The following is an 11,263-nucleotide window of genomic DNA, read 5'->3' on the forward strand; positions in this document are numbered from 1 at the left end:
ACTGCTTAATGCCTCAAATGATGTAGTGGAAGTTTTAGCAGTAAAGGTCGAGAACCAAAACCTAGTCATTGTGGTAGTCTACAAGCCTCCGGATGCAACATCCCAGCAATTCCAGGAACAGCTGTTAAAAATTGACCACTGTCTGGAAAATCTTCCAGCTCCTGCACCCATCATCTTGCTCCTGGGGGATTTCAACTTAAGGCACCTAAAATGGAGAAATATAGCAAATAATATTGTTGAAGTAATAACACCAGGAGGCAGCTCTGATGAAAACTCACACTCACACGAGCTTTTAAATCTCTGCACAAAATTCAATTTAAACCAGCAAATAACAGAGCCTACTAGACTGGAGAATACACTAGACCTCATCTTCACTAACAATGATGATCTGATAAGAAATATCACCATATCAAAAACAATATACTCAGATCACAACATAATTGAGGTTCAGACATGTGTGCGTGGAGCCACAGACCGACATAATGAGACTAGTCACGAGGGAGCATTCACCAAATTCAACTTCAATAACAAAAACATAAAGTGGGACCAAGTAAACCAAGTCCTAACCGATATAAGCTGGGAAGATATACTAAGCAACACAGACCCCAACTTATGCCTAGAACAGATTAACTCGGTGGCACTCGATGTATGCACAAGGCTTATTCCTCTAAGAAAAAGGAGGAGTAGATGTAAAATAGAAAGAGACAGGCGCTCCCTTTACAAGCGACGGAAAAGAATAACAGAGCAACTAAAAGAGGTCAATATATCTGAAATGCGTAGGGAGACACTGGTCAGAGAAATAGCAAGCATCGAACTTAAGCTAAAAGAATCCTTTAGGAGTCAGGAATGGCGGGAAGAACTAAAAGCCATAAATGAAATCGAAAGAAACCCAAAGTATTTCTTCTCCTATACCAAATCAAAATCGAGAACAACGTCCAGTATTGGGCCCCTACTTAAACAAGATGGGTCCTACACAGATGACAGCAAGGAAATGAGTGAGCTACTCAAGTCCCAATATGACTCAGTTTTTAGCAAGCCGCTAACCAGACTGAGAGTCGAAGATCAAAATGGATTTTTTATGAGAGAGCCACAAAATTTGATTAACACAAGCCTATCCGATGTTATCCTGACGCCAAATGACTTCGAACAGGCGATAAATGACATGCCCATGCACTCTGCCCCAGGGCCAGACTCATGGAACTCTGTGTTCATCAAGAACTGCAAGAAGCCCCTATCACGAGCCTTTTCCATCCTGTGGAGAGGGAGCATGGACACGGGGGTCGTCCCACAGTTACTAAAAACAACAGACATAGCCCCACTTCACAAAGGGGGCAGTAAAGCAACAGCAAAGAACTACAGACCAATAGCACTAACATCCCATATCATAAAAATCTTTGAAAGGGTCCTAAGAAGCAAGATCACCACCCATCTAGAAACCCATCAGTTACACAACCCAGGGCAACATGGGTTTAGAACAGGTCGCTCCTGTCTGTCTCAACTATTGGATCACTACAACAAGGTCCTAAATGCACTAGAAGACAAAAAGAATGCAGATGTAATATATACAGGAAAAGTCGGTCGATGGATCTATAATTTCCTCACTAACAGAACACAGAGAGTAGTCGTCAACAGAGTAAAGTCCGAGGCAGCTACGGTGAAAAGCTCTGTTCCACAAGGCACAGTACTCGCTCCCATCTTGTTCCTCATCCTCATATCCGACATAGACAAGGATGTCAGCCACAGCACCGTGTCTTCCTTTGCAGATGACACCCGAATCTGCATGACAGTGTCTTCCATTGCAGACACTGCAAGGCTCCAGGCAGACATCAACCAAATTTTTCAGTGGCCTGCAAAAAACAATATGAAGTTCAACGATGAGAAATTTCAATTACTCAGATATGGTAAACATGAGGAAATTAAATCTTCATCAGAGTACAAAACAAATTCTGGCCACAAAATAGAGCGAAACACCAACGTCAAAGACCTGTGAGTGATCATGTCGGAGGATCTCACCTTCAAGGACCATAACATTGTATCAATCGCATCTGCTTGAAAAATGACAGGATGGATAATGAGAACCTTCAAAACTAGGGAGGCCAAGCCCATGATGACACTCTTCAGGTCACTTGTTCTATCTAGGCTGGAATATTGCTGCACACTAACAGCACCTTTCAAGGCAGGTGAAATTGCCGACCTAGAAAATGTACAGAGAACTTTCACGGCGCGCATAACGGAGATAAAACACCTCAATTACTGGGAGCACTTGAGGTTCCTAAACCTGTATTCCCTGGAACGCAGGAGGGAGAGATACATGATTATATACACCTGGAAAATCCTAGAGGGACTAGTACCGAACTTGCACACGAAAATCACTCACTACGAAAGCAAAAGACTTGGCAGACGATGCACCATCCCCCCAATGAAAAGCAGGGGTGTCACTAGCACGTTAAGAGACCATACAATAAGTGTCAGGGGCCCGAGATTGTTCAACTGCCTCCCAGCACACATAAGGGGGATTACCAACAGACCCCTGGCAGTCTTCAAGCTGGCACTGGACAAGGACCTAAAGTCAGTTCCTGATCAGCCCGGCTGTGGCTCGTACGTTGGTTTGCGTGCAGCCAGTAGCAACAGCCTGGTTGATTAGGCTGTGATCCACCAGGAGGCCTGGTCACAGACCGGGCCGCGGGGGCATTGACCCCCGGAACTCTCTCCAGGTAAACTCCAGGTAATATTGGGACTTGAGTAGCTCACTTATTTCCTTGCTGTCATCTGTGTAGGACCTATCTTGTTTAAGTAGGGGCCCAATACAGGACGTTGTTCTCGACTTTGATTTGGCATAGGAGAAGAAATACTTTGTGTTTCTTTCGATTTCATTTATGGTTTTTAGTTCTTCCCGCGATTCCTGACTCCTATAAGATTCCTTTAGCTTAAGTTCGATGCTTGCTATTTCTCTGACCAGTGTCTCCCTACGCATTTCAGATATATTGACCTCTTTTAGCCGCTCTGTTATTCTTTTCCGTCGCCTGTAAAGGGAGCACCTGTCTCTTTCTATTTCACATCTACTCCTCCTTTTTCTTAGAGGAATAAGCCTTGTGCATACATCGAGTGCCACCAAGTTAATCTGTTCTAGGCATAAGTTGGGGTCTGTGTTGCTTAGTATATCTTCCCAGCTTATATCGGTTAGGACTTTGTTTACTTGGTCCCACTTTATGTTTTTGTTATTGAAGTTGAATTTGGTGAATGCACCCTCGTGACTAGTCTCATTATGTCGGTCTGGGGCTCCGCGCATACATGTCTGAACCTCAATTATGTTGTGATCTGAGTATATTGTTTTTGATATGGTGACATTTCTTATCAGATCATCATTGTTAGTGAAGATGAGGTCTAGTGTATTCTCCAGTCTAGTAGGCTCTATTATTTGCTGGTTTAAATTGAATTTTGTGCAGAGATTTAAAAGCTCTTGTGAGTGTGAGTTTTCATCAGAGCTGCCTCCTGGTGTTATTACTCACTGAACTGAGTGTCAGTCTCTGGCAAAGTGTCCCCGACAACATTTGAAGCAGAGTCTCAACTCCTTTAGTCACTGTTGCCTACTGCTCAGTGTTGTATAATCAGAGCAACTCGTGTTAGTGTGTTTGCCTTCGCAGAACACGCATATTCTGGCATGAGTGCCTCTGAGGTTCTGCTTAGAGGTTCTTGCCCTAGACATTTCTTTACCATAGTACACTCCAACGTTAGTCGTATGAGCTTTAAACTTATCTCTCGAGATCTTTGAGTAACTGTCTGTGTTTTTATGTGGTGACGGTGTTGACTCCTCTCCCTCACCTATACTCAAATGAGAAACGAGATCTCCCAACCCCTCAACAACTTGTTGTATCATGAACCGGTTTGTCCGATATTTTAAATGTAACTCATGTACTGTAGTGCCAGCCAATTTCCTCTAACCAGACTGAGAGTCGAAGATCAAAATGAATTTTTTATGAGAGAGCCACAAAATTTGATTAACACAAGCCTATCCGATGTTATCCTGACGCCAAATGACTTCGAACAGGCGATAAATGACATGCCCATGCACTCTGCCCCAGGGCCAGACTCATGGAACTCTGTGTTCATCAAGAACTGCAAGAAGCCCCTATCACGAGCCTTTTCCATCCTATGGAGAGGGAGCATGGACACGGGGGTCGTCCCACAGTTACTAAAAACAACAGACATAGCCCAACTCCACAAAGGGGGCAGTAAAGCAACAGCAAAGAACTACAGACCAATAGCACTAACATCCCATATCATAAAAATCTTTGAAAGGGTCCTAAGAAGCAAGATCACCACCCATCAAGAAACCCATCAGTTACACAACCCAGGGCAACATGGGTTTAGAACAGGTCGCTCCTGTCTGTCTCAACTATTGGATCTCTACGACAAGGTCCTAAATGCACTAGAAGACAAAAAGAATGCAGATGTAATATATACAGACTTTGCAAAAGCCTTCGACAAGTGTGACCATGGCGTAATAGCGCACAAAATGCGTGCTAAAGGAATAACAGGAAAAGTCGGTCGATGGATCTATAATTTCCTCACTAACAGAACACAGAGAGTAGTCGTCAACAGAGTAAAGTCCGAGGCAGCTACGGTGAAAAGCTCTGTTCCACAAGGCACAATACTCGCTCCCATCTTGTTCCTCATCCTCATATCCGACATAGACAAGGATGTCAGCCACAGCACCGTGTCTTCCTTTGCAGATGACACCCGAATCTGCATGACAGTGTCTTCCATTGCAGACACTGCAAAGCTCCAGGCGGACATCAACCAAATCTTTCAGTGGGCTGCAGAAAACAATATGAAGTTCAACGATGAGAAATTTCAATTACTCAGATATGGTAAACACGAGGAAATTAAATCTTCATCAGAGTACAAAACAAATTCTGGCCACAAAATAGAGCGAAACACCAACGTCAAAGACCTGGGAGTGATCATGTCGGAGGATCTCACCTTCAAGGACCATAACATTGTATCAATCGCATCTGCTAGAAAAATGACAGGATGGATAATGAGAACCTTCAAAACTAGGGAGGCCAAGCCCATGATGACACTCTTCAGGTCACTTGTTCTATCTAGGCTGGAATATTGCTCAAGGCAGGTGAAATTGCCGACCTAGAAAATGTACAGAGAACTTTCACGGCGCGCATAACGGAGATAAAACACCTCAATTATTGGGAGCGCTTGAGGTTCCTAAACCTGTATTCCCTGGAACGCAGGAGGGAGAGATACATGATTATATACACCTGGAAAATCCTAGAGGGACTAGTACCGAACTTGCACACGAAAATCACTCACTACGAAAGCAAAAGACTTGGCAGACAATGCACCATCCCCCCAATGAAAAGCAGGGGTGTCACTAGCACGTTAAGAGACCATACAATAAGTGTCAGGGGCCCGAGACTGTTCAACTGCCTCCCAGCACACATAAGGGGGATTACCAACAGACCCCTGGCAGTCTTCAAGCTGGCACTGGACAAGCACCTAAAGTCAGTTCCGGATCAGCCGGGCTGTGGCTCGTACGTTGGTTTGCGTGCAGCCAGCAGCAACAGCCTGGTAGATCAGGCTCTGATCCACCAGGAGGCCTGGTCACAGACCAGGCCGCGGGGGCGTTGACCCCCGGAACTCTCTCCAGGTAAACTCCAGGCATCACCTGACTGATGAACCATTCTGACTTATCCCAATCATGTAAATCTTTAAGACTATTTGTCAAACTCATAACTTTGATTTGGAACTTCTCTAGGCTCTGACGGTCATGGTGACAAGCCTCCAGGTCCTGCAACCGATAAGGTATAGCTACCTTTATCTCCTCAGTGTTGCCGAACATGTCCTTTAATTGGTCCTTGGCATGTTGGTAATTAGTGTCAGTGGTTTGGTAATGCCAGAACAAGTCTAAGGCCTCCAGCCTTTCCTCCAAAGGTTTCAGGCAACTCTCTAGTTCCTCACAGTCTACATCCTGATCTTGCCTGGCAATATGGCACTCCTCACGTGCTTTGTTTAGGCTTTAGATGACTTACAGCTGAGGCAGCTGGTACTCCATCTTCACCAGTCATAGTCGAGGTTTATTTAAGAGCACGGCACTAATTTTTACTTCAACTAACCTACCCCACAGCACGAAACGGTATTAGGCAAGAGTGAACGAGTCTCAAGGCTCCTGAATAAGCTTAACGATTCCCTTTATTATATTGACTCTACTCTGAATCAAAATGTAAGCTGCTAGCTCTCAAACCCAACTGAAATGTATATCAATGTGAAAGCTTAACCTAGCAATTTGCTGTACAATGTCAGCAAATAATTACAGGACTTAAGCTAGTCTCTGGTGTAAATCACAAATTTCACATTAAAATGAGCCAAAGACAATGAAATTCACACAATAAAAATGCAGTCTTAACAAATTAAAATTCACTTGATTAGCACAAATAAATTCAACAACTCAACTCATGGAACAGTAAATAAATAATGTGTGTAAACGGCTTGGCCTAATCGTGCCCAGCTTACTTAGTCTAGCGTGGGCGGTTGGATAAGGTAAATCCTAACCTAACTAGTGTGCTATAGCCTATACCTGGCTTTAGAATTCACTGTAAATAATAACTAGGTTAAATCTGTCCTAGCTACTATAACTGTTGTAAATAATGCACAAGTGGGACCAAGTAAACAAAGTCCTAACCGATATAAGCTGGGAAGATATACTAAGCAACACAGACCCCAACTTATGCCTAGAACAGATTAACTTGGTGGCACTCGATGTATGCACAAGGCTTATTCCTCTAAGAAAAAAGAGGAGGCGAGGGAAAAGAATAACAGAGCGGCTAAAAGAGGTCAATATATCTGAAATGCGTAGGGAGACACTGGTCAGAGAAATAGCAAGCATCGAACTTAAGCTAAAGGAATCTTATAGGAGTCAGGAATCGCAGAAAGAACTAAAAGCCATAAATGAAATCGAATGAAACCCAAAGTATTTCTTCTCCTATACCAAATCAAAGTCGAGAACAACGTAAAGTATTGGGCCACTACTTAAACAAGATGGGTCCTACACAGATGACAGCAAGGAAACGAGTGAGCTACTCAAGACCCAATATGACTCAGTTTTTAGCAAGCCGCTAACCAGACTGAGAGTTGAAGATCAAAATGAATTTTTTATGAGAGAGCCACAGAATTTGGTTAACACAAGCCTATCTGATGTTATCCTGACGCCAAATGACTTCGAACAGGCGATAAATGACATGCCCATGCACTCTGCCCCAGGGCCAGACTCATGGAACTCGGTGTTCATCAAGAACTGCAAGAAGCCAATATCGCGAGCTTTTACCATCCTATGGAGAGGGAGCATGGACACGGTGGTCGTTCCACAGTTACTAAAAACAATAGACATAGCCCAACTCCACAAAGGGGGAAGTAAAGCAATAGCAAAGAACTACAGACCGATAGCACTAACATCCCATATCATAAAATCTTTGAAAGGGTCCTAAGAAGCAAGATCACCACCCATCTAGAAACCCATCAATTACACAACCCAGGGCAACATGGGTTTAGAACAGGTCGCTCCTGTCTGTCTCAACTATTGGATCACTACGACAAGGTCCTAGATGCACTAGAAGACAAAAAGAATGCAGATGTAATAAATACAGACTTTGCAAAAGCCTTCGACAAGTGTGACCATGGCGTAATAGCGCACAAAATGCGTGCTAAGGAATAACAGGAAAAGTCGAATGATGGATCCATAATTTCCTCACTAACAGAATACAGAGAGTAGTAGTCAACAGAGTAAAGTCCGAGGCAGCTACGGTGAAAAGCTCTGTTCCACAAGGCACAGTACTCGCTCCCATCTTGTTCCTCATCCTCATATCTGACATAGACAAGGATGTCAGCCACAGCACCGTGTCTTCCTTTGCAGATGACACCCGAATCTGCATGACAGTGTCTTCCATTGCAGACACTGCAAGGCTCCAGGCGGACATCAACCAAATCTTTCAGTGGGCTACAGAAAACAATATGAAGTTCAACGATGAGAAATTTCAATTACTCGTCCCACAGTTAGTAAAAACAACAGACATAGCCCCACTCCACAAAGGGGGCAGTAAAGCAACAGCAAAGAACTACAGACCAATAGCACTAACATCCCATATCATAAAAATCTTTGAAAGGGTCCTAAGAAGCAAGATCACCACCCATCTAGAAACCCATCAGTTACACAACCCAGGGCAACATGGGTTTAGAACAGGTCGCTCCTATCTGTCTCAACTATTGGATCACTATGACAAGGTCCTAAATGCACTAGAAGAGAAAAAGAATGCAGATGTAATATATACAGACTTTGCAAAAGCCTTCGACAAGTGTGACCATGGCGTAATAGCGCACAAAATGCGTACTAAAGGAATAACAGGGAAAGTCGGTAGATGGATCTATAATTTCCTCACTAACAGATCACAGAGAGTAGTAGTCAACAGAGTAAAGTCCGAGGCAGCTACGTTGAAAAGCTCTGTTCCACAAGGCACAGTACTCGCTCCCATCTTGTTCCTCATCCTCATATCCGACATAGACAAGGATGTCAGCCACAGCACCGTGTCTTCCTTTGCAGATGACACCCGAATCTGCATGACAGTGTCTTCCATTGCAGACACTGCAAGGCTCCAGGCGGACATCAACCACATCTTTCAGTGGGCTGCAGAAAACAATATGAAGTTCAACGATGAGAAATTTCAATTACTCAGATATGGTAAACATGAGGAAATTAAATCTTCATCAGAGTACAAAACAAATTCTGGCCACAAAATAGAGTGAAACACCAACGTCAAAGACCTGGGTGTGATCATGTCGGATGATCTCACCTTCAAGGACCATAACATTGTATCAATCGCATCTGCTAGAAAAATGACAGGATGGATAATGAGAACCTTCAAAACTAGGGAGGCCAAGCCCATGATGATACTCTTCAGGTCACTTGTTCCATCTAGGCTGGAATATTGCTGCACACTAACAGCACCTTTCAAGGCAGGTGAAATTGCTGACCTAGAAAATGTACAGAGAACCTTCACGGCACGCATAACGGAGATAAAACACCTCAATTACTGGGAGCGCTTGAGGTTCCTAAACCTGTATTCCCTGGAACGCAGGCGGGAGAGATACATGATTATATACACCTGGAAAATCCTACAGGGACTAGTACCGAACTTGCACACGAAAATCACTCACTATGAAAGCAAAAGACTTGGCAGACGATGCAACATTCCCCCAATGAAAAGCAGGGGTGTCACTAGCACGTTAAGAGACCATACAATAAATGTCAGGGGCCCGAGACTGTTCAACTGCCTCCCAGCATACATAAGGGGGATTACCAACAGACCCCTGGCAGTCTTCAAGCTGGCACTGGACAAGCACCTAAAGTCGGTTCCTGACCAGCCGGGCTGTGGCTCGTATGTTGGTTTGCGTGCAGCCAGCAGCAACAGCCTGGTTGATCAGGCTCTGATCCAACAGGAGGCCTGGTCACAGACCGGACCGCGAGGGCGTTGACCCCCGGAACTTTCTCCAGGTAAACTCCAGATGGTAAACACGAGGAAATTAAATCTTCATCAGAGTACAAAACAAATTCTGGCCACAAAATAGTGCGAAACACCAACGTCAAAGACCTGGGAGTGATCATGTCGGAGGATCACACCTTCAAGGACCATAACATTGTATCAATCGCATGTGCTAGAAAAATGACAGGATGGATAATGAGAACCTTCAAAACTAGGGATGCCAAGCCCATGATGACACTCTTCAGGTCACTTGTTCCATCTAGGCTGGAATATTGCTGCACACTAACAGCACCTTTCAAGGCAGGTGAAATTGCTGACCTAGAAAATGTACAGAGAACCTTCACGGCACACATAACATAGGTAAAACACCTCAATTACTGGGAGCACTTGAGGTTCCTGAACCTGTATTCCCTGGAACGCAGGCGGGAGAGATACATGATTATATACACCTGGAAAATCCTAGAGGGACTAGTACCGAACTTGCACACGAAAATCACTCACTACGAAAGCAAAAGACTTGGCAGACGCTGCAACATTCCCCCAATGAAAAGCAGGGGTGTCACTAGCACGTTAAGAGACCATGCAACAAGTGTCAGGGGCCCAAGACTGTTCAACTGCCTCCCAGCATACATAAGGGGGATTACCAACAGACCCCTAGAAGTCTTCAAGCTGGCACTGGACGAGCACCTAAAGTCTGTACCTGACCAGCTGGGCTGTGGCTCGTACGTTGGTTTGCGTGCAGCCAGCAGTAACAGCCTGGTTGATCAGGCTCTGATCCACCAGGAGGCCTGGTCACATACCGGGCCGCGGGGGCGTTGACCCCCGTAGCTCTCTCCAGGTAAACTCCAGGTAAGCCTAGTCTAACTGTGGCTACCTTGCAAATCGACTGTAAGTAATTGACATACAAGTCTCCTACCCTGGTTTACTTGTCATCACTGTAAATAATTAAATTCACAAGCTTAACTAGCCTACCTGGCCTGCCTATAAATTACTGTAAATAATAACTTCTGTGTATAGTCAGCTTGGCCTAGTCTCTGTGTAACTTAACCTAACTTTGTTAAACTGGTTCCTAACTGTGGCCTATCTATCATAGCTTAACCTAGCTATTCCACATCATGGTTAGAAGGACCACTTGTGAAAATTTGTCTAGACTGCCTCCATGTGAGTTGTGTACCCTGGCAAGCTCTGTTGACACCGAGCCCTGAGGTCGGTACCTCAGCCTCACAAGTGGCTTAAAGGACAGGTTTCCATAAATGACTGATGTTGCAAGAAATCTCACCTGCATGCATGTATAAAGGACTAACTTACTTGGTGTATCCCAGTCTTCAACCTCCCTAAGCTTTAGCCCCTCTGGACTTCCCCTCAGAACCACGTGCAATCGGGAGCCTTAATTCCTGCAATATTCAGTAAGTATTAGTGACCTGCCTGCACCTCAGAAATTCCTGTTTCCAAGGGGGTGTGTATCCCCTAGTATAACTATGCAGAAATAGACACTAGCTTCTAAGCCTGATGAGGAGACACCGGTACGTACTGGTCATGGGCTGCCCACCTGCACAAAGGCCCACAGCTCAACTCACTCACAATTTCCCCCAGAAAGTGGCCAGAATACTGAGAAAGAAAGGGAGGTCTTGTCTTACTGTATGGGCCTGACAGAGAAGGTCATCTACAGTACTTTGAGGTGCCTCCACCAGATTTCCCCAGGTCTAGTATGTGAA

The sequence above is a fragment of the Cherax quadricarinatus genome, chromosome 15 (assembly GCF_038502225.1).
Source record: "Cherax quadricarinatus isolate ZL_2023a chromosome 15, ASM3850222v1, whole genome shotgun sequence".
Lineage (NCBI taxonomy): Eukaryota > Metazoa > Arthropoda > Malacostraca > Decapoda > Parastacidae > Cherax > Cherax quadricarinatus.